Source organism: Ascaphus truei (genome assembly GCF_040206685.1).
Source record: "Ascaphus truei isolate aAscTru1 chromosome 13 unlocalized genomic scaffold, aAscTru1.hap1 SUPER_13_unloc_7, whole genome shotgun sequence".
In the NCBI taxonomy this organism is placed as follows: domain Eukaryota; kingdom Metazoa; phylum Chordata; class Amphibia; order Anura; family Ascaphidae; genus Ascaphus; species Ascaphus truei.
In genome coordinates this window covers 309,766-332,283 of record NW_027453851.1, presented here as the reverse complement: position 1 = coordinate 332,283, position 22,518 = coordinate 309,766, and the positions used below count along the sequence as shown (strand labels likewise).

General features: G+C 45.2%; 2 non-coding genes across 2 annotated transcripts; both read right to left on the bottom strand.

The window, feature by feature from the left end:
• Positions 1-2,505: 2,505 nt before the first annotated feature.
• On the bottom strand, positions 2,506-2,665 carry LOC142474141 (U1 spliceosomal RNA). The gene has a single exon (XR_012790131.1). It is a non-coding gene; the product is annotated as a U1 spliceosomal RNA (small nuclear RNA).
• Positions 2,666-7,308: 4,643 nt separating this feature from the next.
• LOC142474142 (U1 spliceosomal RNA) lies at positions 7,309-7,468 on the bottom strand. Its single transcript, XR_012790132.1, has one exon. It is a non-coding gene; the product is annotated as a U1 spliceosomal RNA (small nuclear RNA).
• Positions 7,469-22,518: the final 15,050 nt, after the last annotated feature.

Sequence of the window (22,518 nt, the reverse complement as noted above, 5' to 3'; positions counted from 1 at the left end):
AATATAGATGTACCATAGCTTTCGGAACTGGATCTTTAAAAATAAAAATAAAAACATAAAAATTGCCTGTTCCTACTGTAGTATTTTGTGGTAATATTATGGTGTGGTATTCTGAGACGTCTGGTATATTGAGGTATCTGGAGGAGCACTCAGGTCAGCTATATCTGTAAATCAAGTGGCAGATTCTGCCCTCGTTTTGTGGCTTTGTCTTTTTTGGGGCCTTTGTATTACTGTAGAGTAGTGGTTTCCAACCTTTTTTTGGTTAAGGAACCATATGTGAAATTCTGAGGGTCCCCAACCCTCTCTAACAACGAGTCTAAGATGAGATGCATTGTAATGTACCCCAACCCTATCTAATAGTGCGTCTGAGATCAGATGAAGTGTGAGGAACCCCAATCCTCTCTAATAGCGCTTCTGAGATCAGATGCATTGTAAGGAGCCCCAACCCTCTCTAATAGCGCGTCTGAGATCAGATGCATTGTAAGGAACCCCAACCCTCTCCAATAGCGCGTTTGAGATAAGATGCATTGTACTGTAAATTCTTCTGTATTAAGTACAATTTTAAAATGACCTAAAAATTACAGCGAACCCTTTAGGGATGCCCGGGGAATCCTAGGGTTCCTAGGATCCGTGGTTGAAAAACACAGCTGTAGACAATAATTTAAGGATATGGCTGAAAGTAGTCGAACATTACACCCCACGGTGTAGAATTGGTCCAATAGTTATTGACCTAAACTTAGGGCAAGGAAAAAGCATGCCTTATACATAACTAATCCTACTGTATACACTAAGGTTCCTGTGTCTTTTTTTACTATCCCATAGATCCCATAGACGTTTGCCGCTTTGACATTTATGTATACAGTACATGTGTTCTTTTCTATACATTACTGTTCAAATCATTTAAGATTTTGAATTACAAGCCAGATATAAAAGTAAATACAATAAAACAAATATGTGTGTATGTATCTATAATAAATCAGTTTTGACATTTATAAAAAAAAATATTATCCAATTAAGGCCAGGTACCTAACCCCCCTGGGTGTTGTCTACCTCCGTCCCTCCCCCCCGCCCCCCACCCCATCCGTCTTCTTTCTCCCATCCATTGATAGGAGTCATGTTATCTGTTCTGTACCCCATAAAACATTGTGAAAGTAAACAGTTCAGAAATATAGATATTATCCATTTCTTTTTGGGTATGTAAAGGTCACGTTGCTTCCTACCTGCCATGATACAGAGTTAAGGTGGAGATAATTAGTCTCTCTGTACAGCGCCACTCTTTTCCTATCTCTGAGATGTCCACAAAACTAACGGTTTCCTTCGGGAACTAATTCAAGTCACGCACAAACAAGTTTACATTTGTGTATTTATCTCAGTCTCTAAGGCGATTCCATGATGTCATTACAGAACACGGCTGCTGGCATCTCCTAGGAGGCTCAATGATACTGTCTCGTGATGTCATAATAGAGAAATCAGTTACTTTGACATTTAATTTCAAGGGGTTGAGAAGTGGTTAACTACAGTAGAGTAGCAGTCATAAAAATCACAGCTGCTGTGATACATTGTATTACGTACATTGGGTGACACAAGTACACATATGGACAGTGCCACTGACAGCAGTGGGATCAACATACTGTATCACTGGGTTCAAATGCATTGACTTCATGGCAAGATAAAGTATCATCCCCTTATGTCTGTCACATGTAAAATGCTGAGAAGTTACTGTGTATGTCAAACAGAATAAATAACACCACCTGCACGGATACAATCAGTCATTTGTCAGCTCCTACTAAGGCCAGGCTCAGTATTTCTCCTTTTTAAACACATTTGAAGCTCTCTCTCTGTGGTCTATGTATCAAGGCAATTTTGGAGCAAAACCCTGCACTTACTGTATTTACTGTATCTAAGCCTTTTGCTCCAAATTGTGCCCCATCTTCCTCAGCTTGTACATTGGGGAGAGTCAGTAGGAGGAGTTGGGGGGGAGTTACATGGTGCACAGATTATAATGAGATGTATCACATTCTGCATCTGTCCCAGCATGCACCATGGGGAGAGTCAGTAGGAGGAGTTGGGGAGGAGTTACATGGTGCACAGATTATAATGAGATGTATCACATTCTGCATCTGTCCCAGCTTGCACCTTGGGGAGAGTCAGTAGGAGGAGTTGGGGTGAGTTACATGGTGCACAGATTATAATGAGATGTATCACAGTCTGCGTCTCTGCCCCAGCATGCACCTTGGGGAGAGTCAGTAGGAGGAGTTGGGGGAGTTACATGGTGCACAGATTCTTTTGAGATGTATCACAACTTGCATATCTCTGATACTTTTTTTTTTTAACCTTTTATTTGCCCCCCAAAAATCCTCCATATCTGAAGTGCCATAAGTCTAACATTGACCAGGCCCAAAGCCCAAGCAGTGGCAATTGCAGCTTGTCTGAACAAACACCTGTGCTGTGGGTGGTGGTTGTTGTTGTTGATTTTTGTTTCTGTTTTTTCTAACAGTCCAAAAACAGGGGAGAGCGCGCACGCAGTCCCCCACTACCAGAAATTGTGCAGTCGAGTTTCCCGCATGTGGGGAAATCGCAGAGGTCAGCTAGCTCCAAGTGCAATGAGCAAGCCTCACCCTGGGAGAGCCACCTGCAGGATCGTGGCTTTTTTTTTTTTTTTTTTTAAAGGTTTTTATTTCCACAGAAATAACTGTTACAACATTGGGTATTCCCAAGCATAAACGCAATAAAACATATATATCTTCAAACTCACAAATAACCCCCACCCAATCTTAAAGTTCTGAAATAAACTTTACATTCATCTATCCCAACGTAAATTCTCTTATATCTCTCTAAACATCCGGGTATGCCTTCCACGGTCTAGCTCCCAATACTATTTCATACGCTTTCATCGCCTTTTCCATATCCCTTACTGCCTCTGGCTTATCTCCCGGTTTTACTTTTGCTAACGCCCTTGTTAAAACCCCATGTCCTGTTAAGCTCGCATTATATCGTCTTTTCCTTTCCAATTCCTTTTTCTCCCCTTGTTGTTTCTTTTTACTTTCCTTTTCTCCTGCTGATATTTTCCCTCCTTCACTCTCACTCCTGCTTGCTCCACTCACCATCCGTTTTGGTGCCTCTAACCCCCTTGCCTCTTGCTTACTTGATTCACATCCACTGCTACTAACAACTTCTATCCCTCCCACCTTTTCTTTTTTCTTTTCTAGTCTTTGCTCTCTACTTCCTCCACTTTCAGACGAGGAGATTTCTCCCCAATCACTCCCACTGCTCCCATCTATTACAGGTGCAATTCCCAGAGATTTTGTCCCTACAACACCTGGGTTTCCCTTAACTTCACTACCCTCATTCTCCCTTTTCACTGGCATACTACTTTCCGGGGTCTCCTCCACCACTGTCACCTCTGCCGAGCTCACCAGGGTCACCTCTGGGGACCTTACCCGCTTTTCTACTTCCTTCTCCTCCCGAATATCCTCCTCCTTACTAATTTCCTCCTCACTAATATCCTCAATTTCACCCAATATAAACTTCCCCTCTTCTCCTTCGATTGGGACTGCTCTGCCCTCCTTTATCTCCACCAACTGTATATGCTCTTTTTTCAATTCCTCGTATTCCCCTTTTGTAATGTTTTTCCTATGATGCATTAGTTTGTCTAGCCTCTCTATTATTTGCTGTTCTGTACTCCCTACATGTTGTTTTCTAAAAATTCTTGTCCAAAACTTTACCTCCCCTACTGCCTTCTCAAACTCTAGCATTTTCTCCTGTAAAGTACTCTTACTTGGTACTTCTTCTGCCTGTTCCCCACATACCCTCTCAACCTTCTCCCTGGGTCCTCCTCTACTTTCCTCCTCTCTATCTTGGTTACCCTCTTTTCTTTGCTGATTTTTCCGTTTTTGTGATTTATTTTCTCCTACTTCCATTTCCTCCACCTCCTCTTGGGAAATCTCCCCCTTTCCTTGTACATCTTGTATTTCCATACTTTCTGCCCAACTAGGACTCCCCACCACCAGGGTTTCTACTTCTACTCCCCCTGTCTCTTTCTTACCCTGTACATCTTCAACCTCCATACTTTTTTTCAAAACCTGCCCACACCCTCCCCCCTCTTCCTTCCCCCAATAAAGTTCTGAGCAACAGCATCCAAAAACAAATCTTCCTCCTTTTTTTCCTGAGCGTCTCTCTCTCTACTTGACAAAGAAACCGCCTCCACCTGTACCACACCCACCCCCTCCCGGGTCCCCTCATCCGTTCCTGGAAAATCTTCAGACATCCTCATCTCTGTGGCCTGCGCATAAGTCCGCTTTTTACATTGTCTCGCCAAATGTCCACTTTCACCACAGAGGTCACATCTTTTGGGGTCTTTGCAATTAAAGGCCGTGTGTCCTTCTTTGCCACAATTGCGACAAACAAAACCATCTCTCTCACAATATTCCTTCGTGTGACCAAAACGATAACATTTCCTACAAAATATAGGCTGGCCTGGGTAGCTCAAAAATCCTCTGTTACCACCGATACTGAAGCTTCCAGGGGGGTGAAGAACTCCCCCTATACACGATGGGTCCGGTTTGAAACGGACCCAGTACCTCCTCTTTCCGTTAAACATCCCGTATAGGTTCTGTACCTCCACTCCACCTTTCACCGAGGTGCAGTACCTGCTCAGAAAGCACTCGATATCCTTCTTCTCCACGTACGGGTTATAAAGATGTATCACCAAAGGCTTTTCTTCCAGCGTGAAACTTGGGCTCACAGTAATCCCTCGTAAACACTGCAGAGGAGCTTCGACACTTTTTTTTTTAAACTTTTTTATTCAACACCTTTTTTAAATTTACAGACTTTTTGACAACCAAAAAAACACATCATTTTTACAGCCATATGACATTAGCAAGACACAAAACATGCTATATTTCCATTTTCTTCCTCCTTTCTTTCCCCACAGAAAATTACTGTTCACAATCACAATTACACACTCTTTCATCCCATTCTGTCGCCATTCTTCCTTCCCAGCCATCCCTCCCTTCCATACATTTCCGTATGCTTTTCCCCCACGGCACCCGCCGTGGAGGGGAGCACCGGCCCACCTCTTCTCTCCGGTAACTCCACGTAAAGGGACCCAGACTGTACTACTGTACTTCTCACAAAAAGACAAAACTCTTCTTCATTAATATTCTCTTTCCCTTTCCGTAAAAGCAAACGCATTCGCTCACTTCCATTCCCACTCACACAACTCATAACCGGTAAATGTAACTATTTTTAACCTCCTCAAATATCATTCCCAAAAGTAAATCACATTATCTCACGATGTACAATCCCCTTTTGTCTTATGATCTGACAAAAACTTCTTCAACTTCACACAAGTTACATACCCCTCCTCCTCCTTCTCTCTAGTTGACTCTTCTAACACATAACCATCTTATTCCAGCTATTCACTTTCCACAATGCATCACTTTCCATTTTCCCCAACCTTTTCTGATCCAACAAGTAGTACGTATACATTTTACTTAAAATAATCCTAGTACATGCTTTCACATCTAACGTTTCATTATTGAATATCATCATACTTCTCACCATCCACACAACCTCTTTTACACAATTTATTATTTTCCATAATACCCAACCTTTTTCCCCTTTTAACTCACTTAACCCATAAAGCATCATATTAAACTCCAATATATGGATTCCTCCTAAATCTCTAATTAGCTTCGATAGGTTTTTCCACACAGCCCTCACAAAAAAACAGTTCCAAAATAAATGTACTATGTCTTCTACTCCACCACACCCTTCCCTTGGACACCTATCCGACACTGTCATACGTCGTCTCTTTTGGAAAACTCGGACTGGCAGACAATTATGCACAGCCATCCAAGCAATATCTTTGTGAATATTAGATAGACCCTTGAAATCTATGTTCTTCCACATCAGTTTTAGTTGTGACATATTCAGATTTCCGCAGCATTCATAACTGTCTCTCTCCAGAATCACAGCCCTTATTTTCCTATGATCTTCCCATAAGGACTTTTCTACATCCCTTAAATTAAAACCTCTTATGAAATGTTCGATGACCCTATAATTATCTGGGGTCACAAAACAGAGTGGCCTCCTCAAATCTGTTATGTATCTGTCAAACAACATAGATCAAAGACATCCCCTCCCTAGAAGCAAAGCCCCTCCCCCGCCCATCCGACAAGCACCCAGAGAAGCCAAGCTTCGCCGCAAGGTGGTACTTCTTGGTTTTAAAAGGAAGAAGCAATCACTTTGAACACCGCTCAGCTCTGTCATTTCAGCTGGCGGAGAGACAGGGGGACACCATATTTCTGGGGTGGCTTCCTTCATCTTCCCTACCTGCTGGCACTCTCTCTGCTGCTGCTGCTGCTGCTGCATAAAAAGGGAGAGATGCCCAGTCCTGCTGGCAAACTTGCCACTTTGCCCTTTACCAGCATGGCTGCTTACATGGCATTTGCATAAATATAGAAGCAAGCTAACACTGTCTGCTGCTCCCTGGATAGAGATAGATAGATAGATAGATAGATATTGTTTTTTGCACCGCTCAGCAGATAGTTTGCAATCTGTTGGTTTTAAATGCCGCTCTTTGTTACTTTGGAGCCTAGAAACTCTAGAACGTACTGTATACTCCCTTTGTGATATCATAACATGGGGTGGTCTGGCTACAGAGACCCAGACATACCATGTAGAACTAGGGTGGGGAGGGGGTGAAATAAAAACCCCATATCCTGCAAGGAACGGCCATTTAAAAAAAAAAAAAAAAATGAATCCAGATTTGTTTGTAAATGTGCTGCTTTATACAATATTTCAAAAGGCATCAAACATACAATTGTGACTTTGTAATCACCTATACATTGTGTATTGCACTTATCTCAGTATAATAATAGAGAGATTCGTATCTCAAACCAAAAAAAGAAAAGAAAACAATCAGCCAGAGAGGTGGACATTGGAAAGAGAGGGATACATTTTTACTGCTGCTGCTGCTGCTGCTGCAGCGACTCATATTCTACAGTTCTTGGCCCTTTTTGTTTAGAATGTTTTTTTCATGAATTATATGTGTTTCCGTATTTCCCAATCCACCTGAATTTATTCCTAAATGTCTGCGCAGGTGCCTAATTGTCATTTCTCCCTGTTTGAGATGTTGCTACCTGGCTAGTTGGTGGGTGGGTGCTCCTTTTATGCCACAGTTATTGACCGGGCCCAAAGCCCAAGCAGTGGCAATAGCAGCTTGTCTGAACAAACACCTGTGCTGTGGGTGGTGGTGGTTGTTGTTGTTGATTTTTGTTTCTGTTTTTTCTAACAGTCGAAAAACAGGGGAGAGCGCGCACGCAGTCCCCCACTACCAGAAATTGTGCAGTCGAGTTTCCCGCATGTGGGGAAATCGCAGAGGTCAGCTAGCTCCAAGTGCAATGAGCAAGCCTCGACCTGGGAGAGCCACCTGCAGGATCGTGGCTTTTTTTTTTTTTTTTTTTTTAACTTTTTTATTCAACACATTTTTTAAATTTACAGACTTTTTGGCAACCAAAAAAAAACACACCATATTAACAGCCATATGACATTAGCAAACCACAAAAACATGCTATAGTTACATTTTCTTCCTCCTTTCTTTCCCCACAGAAAATTACTGTTCAAAATCACAATTACACACTCTTTCATCCCATTCTGTCGCCATTCTTCCTTCCCAGCCATCCCTCCCTCCCATACATTCCCGTATGCTTTTCCCCCACGGCACCCGCCGCGGAGGGGAGCACCGGCCCACCTCTTCTCTCCGGTAACTCCACGTAAAGGGACCCAGACTGTACTACTGTACTTCTCACAAAAAGACAAAACTCTTCTTCATTAATATTCTCTTTCCCTTTCCGTAAAAGCAAACGGATTCGCTCACTTCCATTCCCACTCACACAACTCATAAACGGTAGATTCAAACACTTTTTCTATTACCTCCTCGAATTATCATTCCCAAAGGTAATTCACATTATCTCACGATGTACAAACCCCTTTTGCCTTACGATCTGACAAAACATACTTCAAATTCACACAAGTTACATACCCCTCCTCCTCCGTCTCTCTAGTTGACTCTTCTAACACATAACCATCTTATTCCAGCTATTCACTTTCCACAATGCATCACTTTCCACTTTCCCCAACCTTTTCTGATCCAACAAGTAGTACGTATACATTTTACTTAAAATAATCCTAGTACATGCTTTCTCATCTAACGTTTCATTATTGAATATCATCATACTTCTCACCATCCACACAACCTCTTTTACACAATTTATTATTTTCCATAGTACCCAACCTTTTTCCCCTTTTAACTCACTTAACCCATAAAGCATCATATTGAACTCCAATATATGGATTCCTCCTAGTTCTCTAATTAGCTTCGCTAGGTTTTTCCACACAGCCCTCACAAAGGAACAGTTCCAAAATAAATGTACTATGTCTTCTACGCCCCCACAGCCTTCCCTTGGACACCTATCCGACACTGTCATACGTCGTCTCTTTTGGAAGACTCGGACTGGCAGACACTTGTGCACAGCCATCCAAGCAATATCTTTGTGAATATTAGATAGACCCTTGAAATCTATGTTCTTCCACATCAGTTTTAATTGTGAAATATTCAGATTTCCGCAGCATTCATAACTGTCTCTGTCCAGAATCACAGCCCTTATTTTCCTATGATCTTCCCATAAGGACTTTTCTACATCCCTTAAATTAAAACCTCTTATGAAATGTTCAATGACCCTATAATTATCTGGGGTCACAAAACAGAGTGGCCTCCTCAAATCTGTCCTGAACAGACCCAGCCTCCTTAACATACCCCCTGCCGCATACCTTGCTAAACAGGCCGCCTTTGTATCCTCACTCTGAATTCTCTTTATACAGAGCTGGGCATATTTTGCTCCCAGGATAACTTCTATCCTGGGGGCCCCTTTTCCACCTTTCCCTTTTTCCTTCCATACAATTTCTCTCTCTAATCTCTCATTTTTTGACCCCCACAGGAACATGAACAAAAACTGAGTAATTTTTCTAATCCATTTTGCCGCGGGGAGAAACACCAGCCCTATATGCAGCAAAATTGGTACCAACACCGCTTTTGTCACCAAAATCTTCCCTTCCATTGAAAGCTTCCTTAGGGTCCAAAAATTGATTTTTTTTTCTATTCTTTCCCCTACCTTTACCCAATTTGACTCCCCTGTTGTAAGGAATCAGGGATCGCGGCGTTCGCGCCCTGGTTCCTCTGCTCATATATTCCCTCCTGCTGCCGTGGCGCGCATCCCTCGCCAGCGCCACTCACCTCCGGCGGTTCTGGGGGTTCCCCGTCGTCCTCGGCGTCCCCGGCTTCCAGCAGTACCTCACGCGGCCGCCATGTTGCTCGGGCGCACGCCTGAACAGCGCGCGCCGGGCGAAGTTAATTTATTCACTGCTCTGGCAGTGAAGACCCGCCCCCAACACAGGAATAAGATCTCCTGTCAAGACAAGAGTCCTCACCTGCCTGCCAATCAAGGGAACCTATCCAGGATGGCTCCACGCAGTCCTCCAGGTCTGCCTTCACTTCTGATTGGTCAGCCACACTTTATAATGCCAGTCCTTCCTATCATTCATTGCTCGACATAGTTTTCACTTGGATTACTACTCTGGCGTTTTCTCTCTTATTCTCTCAGGTTACGACTTGGCTTGGCGGACGTCTCTCTCTGGCTCTTGACCCCTGCTTGGACAAACGACCTTCCGGAATTCTCCAATCCCAGACCTTGGCTAACGGCAATGACAATGGCATTTCTACACCGGTACCGGCAAGTATTGCTAGCTAAATACACCTGGCCTGGCAACGCCAAATCAGCACACTCCGGACACGCTCCCTTTGCTGCGGGTGCGTGCTTCTATACGTTCCTCACCTCAGTGAAAGGAACAGGTCTGGTCTGCGGGCAGCACCGGCGTAACACCTGTAAAGTCCTCATCAAAATAAACCCCTAGCAGTCTTAGCTGTTCCCCTTCCACAGGGATCCCACACTTTCCTAAATCATGCCAATCCCCAAAGGCCTTACAAGCACTTTTCCCCCAATTCACTCTCAGCCCTGAAGCGTGACAAAAGGTATCAATATGTAACTGCGCTCTATGAAGAGCCGCCTGTGTAGTACACACCAGGGTTAGGTCGTCCATGTAACCTAGGACTTTGACGTTTCTTCCCCCACTCCCTGGGATTTCAACCCCTCTCACCACCTTGTCCGCTCTGATAATTTGCAGCAAAGGCTCTATAGCGCAAATAAACGCCAACGGGGACAGAGGACACCCCTGCCTTACCCCTGATTTCACCCAAATTTTCTCAGTAAAGCAGCCGTTTACTAAAACTCTACTGTTAATACCTTTATATAAACTTCCTATCCATCTAACGATTTCCATTGGTATTCCTAACTTTCCCAGAACTTTAAACAAAAAGGCATGAGACAAAAGATCATAAGCCTTCTCAAAATCAATATTTGCAATAACTAGTGGTTGTTTCCGCTCCAAACAATACCAAATTAAATCCCTCAGGAGAATTAGATTCCCTACCATCTGTCTCCCTGGTACACCACACACCTGCTCCTCTTCCACCAATTTACATAAGAAAGGCTTCAGTCTTTGCATTATCACTTTTGCCACAATTTTATAATCTGAATTCAGCAGGGTTATGGGACGCCAATTTTTAAGGTCTTTTTTGTCCCCCTTTTTTTTGAATATTAATGCAATTATACCTTCTTTAAAGGATTCCGGCGTTTCTCTTAACTTAAAAATTGTGTTGCATAACTTAAATACCTCTTCTCTAATTATGTCCCACATATAGGAGTAAAATTCATTTGGTAACCCATCCTTGCCAGGTGATTTCCCTTTCCTTCCATTCCTTATTACCTCATTTAATTCTTCACTGTTTAAATCTCTCACCAAGAAAATCTGATCATCTTTACTTAGCTTTTTCTCAATTTTTTCAACTAAATCTTTTTCTAAGGACATATCACGCTCCTTTTCCTCATATAATTTGGAATAAAAATTCTCACAAACTTTCAGAACTTTTTCCGTTTCCTTTACCTCTGCCCCCTCTTCATTCAACACAGGAATTGGACTTAACTTCCCTGTAAACGCTTTTTTAAAGAAAAAAGAGGTACATTTTTCATTCTTTTCAACCGCTTCCACTCTTGCAGCATGAATTATCCTTCTACCTCTTTTTTCCAGTAATTCCTCAGACTCCACCCTAACCCTTTTAAGATCTCCCTCCACATCCTTTCCCATCTCTTTTAACCTGAGGAGAAACTGTTTTCTCAGGATCACCCTCCTGTAATCTTCCTCCTGTTCTTTTGCCAACTCCTTACCTTTCCTATTAAAAAACTTTTTTGTTTCAATTTTTACCCACTCCCACCATTCCAGTATTCCCTTATATTCCCCCATTCTCCTCTTTAAATAAACATACAATTTCCCATACTGAAACTTGATCCCAGGTTTTTCTAATAGTGAAACATTAAGTTTCCAGTAACCCCTTCCATACTTTTCCACTCCCTCTACTTCTATTTTACATACAACACATGCATGGTCAGAGAAAAGTACTCTTAACCCCTTCCAGCTCTCCACCTTCAACCCTTCAGAAATAAAAATATGGTCAATTCTAGACTTTACCCCCCCACTCTCACAAAACCAAGTGAATTCCCTTTTTTCTTTCCCCCACACCTGAAAAGTATCCCTAAAAGAAAAATCACCCATAATTGTTTTCAACAGTACCCCAGAATTGTCAGGCTTACTCCTGTCTGCACCCCCACCCTATCCCCCTCCCTAATTATACAATTAAAGTCTCCTAACACAAAAGTTTTCATTCTTCCTGGTAAAAACAACCTAAGTTTCTCAAACAGCAACCTCCTTTGATTTTCCTTTGGAGCTGCATATATATTAAATATTCTGAAACATTCCCCCTTCCACTTCACCAAAACAAAAAATAACCTTCCCGGTTCAATTACCTCACATTTGCATATTTTGAACTCTTTCCCCTTAAATAATATCCCAATCCCACTGTTTCTGCTCTCTAGGCAGCATGACCACGCAGATTCCCCCCACACCCACTCTTCTTCTTTTGGGGGTTCAGTGATCGTACATTCTTGTAAACAAAAAATATCACATCTTTCTTTTGCCAGTAAGTCAAATATTCTCACTCTTCTTGTACGCTTCTTTAAGCTTCGTACATTTAACGATGCCAGCGTCAAAGTCATTTCTTCTTATACTAGCGTAACATGAAAAAGGCACAATCCCAGGTAACAATTATAAAAAATATACTTAGCTCTGTCCAGCACCTTCCTCCGTGGGGGACCCCTGAGACTGAAATCCACACCCCAAATTCTCTGCCGCAGCATTATCCGCATAGGGAAGGCTCTGCCCTCCTGGTGAACCCTGCCCATCCGGCACGCCCGTCAAAGGATATGCCGGGGAGCGCAAGGGGCTAGCATCCGATCCACCACACCCCACCCCCTCCCCTACATCAAAAATCTCACTGGTCTTCTCTTCCTCTTCTCCTCCCAGGCATTTTGCCTTTGAAGGGGCAAAAAATTCTTCCTCCATCTTCCTCTTTGACCGACGTTCCCCTCCTTCCGCTGTCTCCATACACTGTTCCGTAATTTGCTGATTAAGGCATTCCACCTCAGAACACAAGGCCTGCAGTCCTGGGGTTCCCTTACCTTCTCCTTGCATCAGGTCAGGCTCCTCCCCCTCTCCTATGTCCGGCTCCGCCTCCTCCCCTGTTGCTTCCCCCCATGCCTGGCCCTCGTTCTGGAGAGCATTCTCAGCTGGAACCACGGGCGTTTCCTCCATACACTCACCCAGCTCTGGTTCTGAATCTGGCAGCTCCTGCTCATCTGCTGCGTTACCCCTCATTAAGGCCTCATCAGTGGGAGCCCCAGCAGCTGGTTCCACGGGCGTCGCCTGACTGCTTTCAACTCCATGCCGCTTATCATACTCACTCTCCGCACTAACCCATCCCTCTGGGCGCTCAGCAGTCTCCCTTCTCCTCACACTCTCTGCATACGACTTCTTTTTTGCACAAAATCTCGCCATGTGCCCTGTTTCTTGACACAAATCACATGTAGCTGGCTCCCGGCACTGCGCAGCGTGGTGTCCCTCCTTCCTGCATTTGCGACAAATTACTACATCTTGCTTAGCACAGCCCTGCTGTGTGTGCCCAAACTCCATGCACCTCCTGCAATATCGCGGCTGGCCCCGGTAGTACAAGTACCCCCGGTTTCCTCCAATGTTAAAGGTCTCCGGGGGGTGCAAGACTCCCCCCACTCCCTGTGGGGACATCCTCAGCTTGCACATATATCTGGTCTTTCCGTTATAAATGCCAAGCCGGTTTTTCAGCCTCTGTCCTTCCTTGACACTCTCACAGTACCGTGACAGGAACACCATAATATCTTCCTCTGGTGTAAAAGGGTTATACGTGTGCACAATTATAGCAACTTCTACTCTTGCAAACAAGGGTAACAACTCTACACCTCGCATACAGTCCACATCCTTTTCCCTCTTTGCTCTTTCCATCACACCTGTACATTGCCCACCTGCAACAAAAGCCACATCATAAAAGTACTGTTTCGGAAATTCCTGGATGCAATAAATTTCTCCATGTTCAATCTTCAGTGTGTTTTCCAATATCTGGCTGTAGAACTCCTCCAACCTCAGAAATTTGGGAGCCTTATCCAATCTGAATCTGATGGTGCTTTGAACAAAACTTCCACGATTATCCATTCTGCTTCTCAAAAAAAAGGTCTTCCACCCAAACACGATACTTCAAAGCTCTGCTCCTGAGGCACAAGGCTATGCCTGCTCCAGCAGCGCCCCCCGCAGGATCATGGCTACGTAGTGTACTCCCCTGCCAGGTAAGTATGAGTTGGAATGGCGCTGGGGGGCAACTAGCCCTGTCCCAGGACAAGTGTCACCCTTGTGGAGAGAGCAGCCTGTCATTGGTGCAGCGGCAGCAGCAGCAGCAACAGCAGCAGCGGCAAGCACCACAGTAGCTGAGGCCTAGTATCTGAGCCAGAACCTGCAGCAAGGATCAGCTTAGGCCATTCCATGCAAACATTTGAGCAGCAGCAGCAGCAGCAGCGAATATCTGTCAAACAACATAGATCCAAGACATCCCCTCCCTAGAAGCAAATCCCCTCCCCCTGCCCATCCATCCATCAAGCAACCAGAGAAGCCAAGCTTCGCCGCAAGGTACTTCTTCTTGGTTTTAAAAGGAAGAAGCAATCACTTTGAACACCGCTCAGCTCTGTCATTTCAGCTGGCGGAGAGACCGATAGACAGACAGACAGACAGACAGACATGGGGACACCATATTTCTGGGGTGGCTTTCTACATCTTCCCTACCTGCTTGCACTCTCTCTGCTGCTGCTGCTGCTGCTGCTGTTGCTGCTGCATAAAAAGGGAGAGATGCCCAGTCCTGCTGGCAAACTTGACACTTTGCCCCTTACCAGCATGGCTGCTTACATGGCATTTGCATAAATATAGAAGCAAGCTAACACTGTCTGCTGCTCAATAGTCAATGTCATAGTCAATGCAGGGGCGTAGAGAACCGTCTTTCTTTCCCACAAAGAAGAGTACAGCGCCTGCTGGAGAAGTTTAGGGTCGGATAAAACCCTTTGATAGGTTCTCCTGTAGGTAGTCATTGAGGACCTTCAATTCCGGTTCTGAGAGGGAATAAATTCTTCCAAACGGAATAGCAGCACCCGGTAATAATTCAATGGGACAGTCATAAGAGCGATGTGGGGGAAGCGTATCCGCGTTCTTCTTGTCACACACATCTAAAAACTCAGAGTAAGGAGCCGGCAGAAGATTTTCTTGAGACGAGGAAATCTTATGTATTCCTACACACTCTGGTATAGGAGTTTTAGGTAGACAGGCTAGCTGACAGTGCTCCGAGGGAAACGTGAGTGTCTTGGTCTTCCAGTCGATTAGTGGGTTATGGATCATGAGCCATGGAATTCCCAGAATCACTAGAAACAAAGGTGATGGAATGAGACCAAATGAAATCTTCTCCTGGTGATTGGGCTCCATGATTAGTGTTAAGTTACAGGTTTCATGGGTAACAGGTCCAGAGCTCAAGGGAGAACCGTCAACGATTTCCATCCTTTCTGGTGATTCCTTGGCTACAAATGATACCGAATTGTTCTTGGCGAATTCTATGTCCATAAAATTCCCTGCTGCCCCTGAGTCGACCATTACTGTGGTTGAAAAATGATGTGTTCCTTCCTCGATTATAATAGGAACCAGGAGGTGAGGGTGTAGCGAAGGAGGGTTATCTTTCCTTTGAGAAGCAGAGAGAACAGTTTTTGAAATAGCGTGCAGCTGATTTCTTCTAGGGCTCTGGAAAGAAGACTGCCTGGACTTGTTTGGGCAATCAGCGAGATAGTGCCCATCGTTTCTGCAATATAAACAGAGATCTTCTGTTCGGCGTCTATTCCTTTCCCCGGTTGAGATGGGTCCCCGCAGTGTATTTACTTGCATCGGCTCCTCCTCAGTCTCCCTGGAACGTCTTGGGGTACTGACATCTCTAAACACGGGGTTGCTTGGCATGAACCCCTGTCTCTCCAATCGTCTTTCCGTAAGCCTGCGATCAATTTGGATGCATAAACGGACAAAGTCCTGAAATCTCTCTGGGGTCTCCACCCGGGCTAGTTCGTCTTTAACTTGCTCCGAGAGACCCTGCCGAAAATGATATTTCTGCGCGGCCTCATTCCACTCAGTATCGTTAACCCATCTGCGGAATTGAGCGACGTACTCAGCTGCCGAGCGTCTTCCTTGACGAAGATTGTTTAGAGTTGCCTCAGCGGTTGCATTACGATTTGGGTCATCAAAAATAAGACTCATGGCATCGATGAACTCCTCCAGGTCCCTTAGTAGTGGGCTATCCTGTTCTAACATAGGGGAGACCCAAGCAAGGGCCTCATCCTTGAGCAGGGTTATGATCAGTCCAACCTTGGCTTCGTTGGTATTATAGATGGTAGGCTGAAGCTTGAACACATGTCTGCATTGATTAAGGAAATCCCGAAAAGATTGTCTTTTTCCTCCAAATTTTTCCGGAAGGGTTACACGGGCCGCGGTTTGCACAGTCAGAGTCTTTTGAACAGATGCGGTGATTAAAGCTGCACGTAGTTCACGGTTTTCAGCTACTGCGGCGGCAGCTCGTTCCTCTGAGCGGAGGGCACATCCTTCCGCGCAGACGACACATTATTCCCAGCGGGCATCACGTTCTACCTGGCGGGCATCCCGTTCTTTCCGGAGGGTATCCTGTTCTTCCACGTGACCAAGACGTTTGATAAGGTGTCCTTGTTGTTCTTGGAAACCAACCATGATACGTTGTAAGTCCTCCTGCAGTGTCCGAGCCTGGGCCAGATCTGTTCCGGCGGAATCCATGGTAAGGCCTGTTTATTCTGTCAAGGATTGGACTTCGGCTGAAGTGGATCCCAGTGGCAGGAACAGCAGGATCCCGGTGGCCAAGCATGGGAACAGCAGGCTAGAGAATATGACATTACTCCCCCCTCCCAAGAGCGTTCTCCGGACGATCCTTGCTATGGCTTGTCTGGATATCTCCAGTGAAAAGCTTTGACTAGTCGCGGAGCATGTACAAAATCTTTGGATTCCCTAGACCTTTCCTCTGGGCCATAGCCCCCCCAGTGAACCAGGTACTGTAGTTTCCCTCGGTGTAACCTGGAATCCAAAATTCTCTCCACAATGAATTCCTCTTCGTTATCCACGAGGACGGGTTCAGGGGGAGGAAGTCTCCGTCCAGAAAACGGATTCTCACAGAAAGGTTTCATCAGAGAAGAATGAAACACAGGGTGTATTTTGATGGTCTCAGGAAGCTCTAATCTGAAGGACACTGGATTTATTAGTGCTGAGATGCGAAATGGCCCGATGTATTTTTGGCCCAATTTAATGGTTGGAACCTTTAGACGTAGATTTCTTGTAGAAAGCCAGACTTTATCCCCGACTTGAAATTCTGGGGAGGGTCTGCGGTGTTGGTCTGCTGCTCTTTTGTACTTTACTTGAGTCTCACGAAGTGTCTCTTTGAGGGTCTCCTGGATGTCTCGCAGAGTCTCCAGTTTCTCTGTAACTGCCGGAATGGGGCCCGAAGATGGAAAACGAGGAATAAAGGTTGGATGAAATCCATAATTTGAGAAAAAGGGGCTCTTCTGAGTCGAAGAATGATGTGAATTGTTGTATGAAAACTCAGCTAATGGTAGGAAATCAATCAAGTCATCCTGGAGATGACAAACAAAACATCGTAAGTATTGTTCCAAAGTCTGATTGGTCCTTTCTGTCTGGCCATTGGATTGTGGATGATAGCCAGACGATAAATTTAAACGAATTCCTAGAGAGGTACAGAAGGTCCTCCAAAATTTTGAAGTGAATTGTACCCCTCTATCGGATATGATCTCATCAGGAGCCCCGTGAAGCCGAAACACCTCTTGTACTAATTGTACAAAAATGAGACACACCAAACAAAGCGGGTTCCGTAAATCACAACACAGGTGGTATAGGTGTAGGTATAGGTGGTATTGACCAGTGGTATTAAGCCTTCTTTTGGTTAAGGAACCTTATAATTATATTGTGAATTTCTGAGGAACCCTAACCCTCTCTAATAGCGCGTCTGAGATCAGATGCATTGTATGGAACCGCTACCCTCTCTAATAGCGCGTCTGAGATCAGATGCATTGTAAGGAACCGCAACTCTCTCTAATAGCGCATCTGAGATCAGATGCTTTGTAAGGAACCCCAACCCTCTCTAATAGCGCGTCTGAGATCAGATGCATTGTGTCAAGGATTGGACTTCGGCTGAAGTGGATCCCAGTGGCAGGAACAGCAGGGAGCGAAGTCAGGAAACAAGCAGGGGTCCGAGGCAGGCGGCAGGTAGCGAAGTCAGGAAACAAGCAGAGGTCAGAGGCAGGCGGCAGGTGGCGAAGTCAGGAAACAAGCAGAGGTCGGCAACGAGGAAACTGGAACAGGATGATAGCAATAGCTAGCACCGCAGTAAACACAGGAACCATGCAGAAGCTAAGGAACCAGTATAAACAGGCAAAGAGGAACAGGAAAGGGAGGTTTATATAGGCAGGCTGAGAGGTGGAGCACAGGTGCAGAGGTGTCAGGTATCAGAGTCTGGAATGTTCCTTAGTTTAGCAGCAGCACTCCCGGTGGGCATATATAGGTACTGCAGGCTAGAACCAGACATTGAGAGTTACAGCAGTCCCGGTGGCCAAGCATGGGAACAGCAGGCTAGAGAATATGACACATTGTTAGGAACCCCAACCCTCTCTAATAGCGTGTCTGAGATTAGATGCTTTGTAAGGAACCCCAACCCTCTCTAATAGTGCATCTGAGATCAGATGCATTGTAAGGAACCCCAACCCTCTCTAATTGTAACGCTTGCGCTCACAACGAACAAGGCGGACCCCCAGTACTGAGGTGGGAAAGTAGAACCTGCGCACCCGCAGCAGTGGAGGCATGTCTGGATTGTCAGCGTAGCCGGGTCGGGGTTGGAGAGAGAGGGTAGTCCAGATACTTGCCTTTGTGCCGAGGTCGAGGGTTGTAGCCGGTGGGTTAGTAGAATGCCCTGTAGGCAAATTCAGAAATGGAAAGATGCAGGTAGTCGAGGGGAAGCCGGGGTCGTTATACAGAGAGGGTCCAAGAGTCTAGCCGGGTCGGTACACGTGAGGTCAAACTGAAAGCAAGAGAGGCAAGGCACAAGGCAAGGCAAAGCAGGAATGTAGGAACACAAGGCTACTATGGTCTATGCTCAGCAATGTGTGACTGAGCAAGCAGAGCTTAAATAGGAGGACTGAAGCAATGAGAGTGAGAGGCGGAACGAAGGTGCGGCCCCCACGTGAGCTGTGATTGGACGCAGAGCGCAGGAGACAGGTGGGCATTGTTACGGGTGTTGTCTCGCAGCTGGGGAGCGGTGCACGATTGTCGCGTAAGCGCGCCGCGTGTGAGTGATGCGTGACGCGTGATGCGAACGGGGGTGGGACCAAGCTCCATAGAGGTGTTTGAAAACCTCCGTGTGCGCGCACGTTTTGTTGCCGGTCATTTGATTAGATGAGTTATTAAAAGCAAATTGTGTAGTTGCTATACCCTCTCTCCAGTTCATTTACTTTTTCGTTCCGGTTGTGCATCGCACATTTTTTACTTTGTACTATCTACCTAGCGAACAGAACACCAAAAGGTGTCCTGCAGCAACCCACAGGAGCAGGATTGAACTGATGAACCCTTTCATAACCGTGAGTCTCCACTTTGTTATTATTGAGGATTCCGTCTATGATATAGGGGACTAGCAAGTCTACAGTTATTGATTTAAGAAGTTAACTAGGTGCCATTCCATGTGAACATTTACAGCTGATTTGTGATAGCTCAATAACAGAGCAGAACCAGCCAGACGCCATCTTTTCTACATGTATATACTGTAAACCCCAAGACTGATCATTTACACCATTTATAAGTGGAGTTGGTAAGGATACCTTTCTATTTATGAGACAACGGATTGGACATTACTGTAGTGTTTTTGATTTAAACAAACAGGGCCCAAAGTCTACTGTTGGGATTGTTTTTTGGAGCCCCAGATTTGGTCTTTGGACTTTGTCATAGTTTATAGACTGCTTGCTCACTGGATTGATTGTACTTAGTATGTCATACAAAAATATTGCACAATATATGAATTTATAGTCACAAATACATTTTGCGAGAGCGTACGCAACAACTCTACTCTGGGGGCCATGATGTTCACTTTTAAATGTCACATCTTCTTTAATATACACTAATGCAACATAGAGCGCTCCCAGATGGTATCGAATTGGTCTAACTGCATCAATACGAGGCTCCCAACATGTTTCACAGACTCTCTTTAGTGTTAAATTGGGTAAGGATTTTAAAAGAATGATCTACCTGTTGGTGGACCTGGGGAAGAAATTATACAACGGTTGAATTAAGCCAAAAAAATAAATGGCAGCTATATTGGGTTTGGCCACGTTGTTAACCACCGGGTTCAAATAATGAGAACTACATGGTACATAAAACGCACATGGATTCATGTTCAACGTGTCTTTGAACTCCATTATGCTTTCCCCGCATATTTGCAGCAATGTCATAGCTTTGGCCCTGCATATTTTCTACATTTATATTGAGATCCAAAAGTTCTTTAATTATCCGATCACTTAAGATGATGTAATTTCAGCCAAAGAAAAAATGGAAGCCATCACATGGTACATTCACCAATCAGATTGGTGGATGTATCTTTTACCGGTCAAATGTGACGTCACAGGCCTTATATAACGTCTGTCACGTCGTATTTGACCCTAAGAAGCCGCCTGATCACATCTGCCAGACCTGTGAAGAAGAAAAATAGAAGTACCCACCCTCCTCGTGTCTTTCTTTTACTCCCCCCATAGCTTTCTTTCATCCCCACTCCCCATGTCTCTCTTTCATCCCCCCATGTCTCTCTATCGCCTCCCTCCCCATGTCTCTCTTTCACCCCTCTCCCCATGTCTCTCTTTCACTCGCTCCCACTGGCTCTCTTTCATCCCCCTCTCTATGTCTCTTGCACCCCCTCCCCGTGTTTCTCTATCATCCCCCCTCCACACGTCCCTCTTTCACCTCCCCTCTCCATGTTTCTCTTTCACCCCCCCCCTATGTCGCTTATTCACCCCCCCATGCCTCTTTCACCCCATTCCCTCCCCATGTCTCTCACCACCTCCCCATGTCTCTCTTTCACCTCCCCTTCCCTCCCCATGTCTCTCTTTCACCCCCCCCCCCATTTTCCATGCCTCTTTCACCCTCCCCATGTCTGTTTCAACCCCCCTCCCCATGTCTCTTCACCCTCACTCCCCATGTCTCTTCACCCCGGCTCCCCATATCGCTTCACCCCCGCTCCCCTTGTCTCTTTCACTCCCTCCCCATGTCTCTCTTTCACCCCCACTCCCTGAGACTCTCTTTCACCCCCTCGCCATGTCTCTCTTTCACCCCCTCCCCATGTCTCTTTCACCCCCATCCCCTCACCATGTCTCTCCTTCAACCCCCCTCCCCTCGCCATTTCTCTCACCCCTCCACATGTCATACACTCACACACACACTCACACTGCACCCTGTCAGAGAATGAGCTGCGCAGCATAACGCCACCTAATGGCTGGAGGAGACATTTCAGTGGCAGACCCTACTTTTCTCTCTGCTACTGGTAAAATCGGGACATACTGTAGCAGAAGATAGTCGGGGCAGGAGACATTAGATACAAAATCTGGACTGTCCCGGGACATCGGTCACCCTATGTCAATGCCACATTGGTCTGCAGCTATTTCCTCTCTGTCATTGACCAGGTGATTCTGTCTGTGTAACGACAGAGACTGTTGATGCTTCCTGTGCCGAAGTCCATCTGTTGTTTGAACACCGTGCAAGCATGAAATGCAGTAGCACCGCAGCATAGCCACCGCTCTGACATTCTGTCATATTGCTAAGGCATCAGAAGCTGTATTGGCCTCTTCTTCAATACTCTGCATACACAGAGTAGCACGTCTACCGGGCGTCTTGCTGCTGAGCCAGAAGGGCTAATATATTGCTTACAATGTCCTTGCAACTGTAGATACAGCCACAACTTAAAAAGCAAAAATTAGATTTGCAGTAGTGAAGGTGACCGTCGTAGCTTCTCCCGGCATTGCTGCGGTTAGTTCATGACTTCCGAATGGGACCACGTACAGCGACGTATAAGTGTGGCTACATCTGTATGTAGGAATGACAACGAGAGCCCTAAAAAAAGATACTCTTTGAACATGAGACTGTAGGAGGAATGTCCTCCAAACCAAGTGCATCAAAGTGTGAGATCTGATAGTCATAAGTGAATAAGCAAGCTTAAGCGGACCCTGGGATAGGTAAGTAAGCACAAACAACTAGGAGTGTCTTGATTGCAGAGCTCATTAACAGGTTAACTGCTGCCAATGGTGTAACAAAAACCTAATCTGAACTAACCGGTGGATATGAACATCAGTGTGAACAGCAGGTCTTTATCTGGCAGCAAACTTAGAGCAAGATATGAATATCCAGTGATATAATGATGTAATTCTTACTCACATGGGTGTTGTTTGTATGCCGTCCCAGAGGCGTGCATCCAGCTGGTATACAATGCAGACAGGAATCCTCGTGGAAAAAGTGAAGCACAGCTGGTCCAAGAAGAAAACAATCCGGGGCTAAGTGAATGAATTAAACATATTCTTTATTGGGGGTGCACAGCATGGTGGCGCAGGGGATATGCCTCTGTATCCAGATACTCTTTGAGGAAGCGCTATCTCAGCGCGAAACATGTCAGAGGCATATCCCCTGCGCCACCATGCTGTGCACCTCCAATTAAGAATATTTTTAATTCATTCGCTTAGCCCTGGATTGTTTTCTTCTTGGACCGGCTGTTCTTCACTTTTTCCACAAGGATTTCTGTCTACTCTTTGAACATGTGGGTAACATACAGAATGCTAGTCA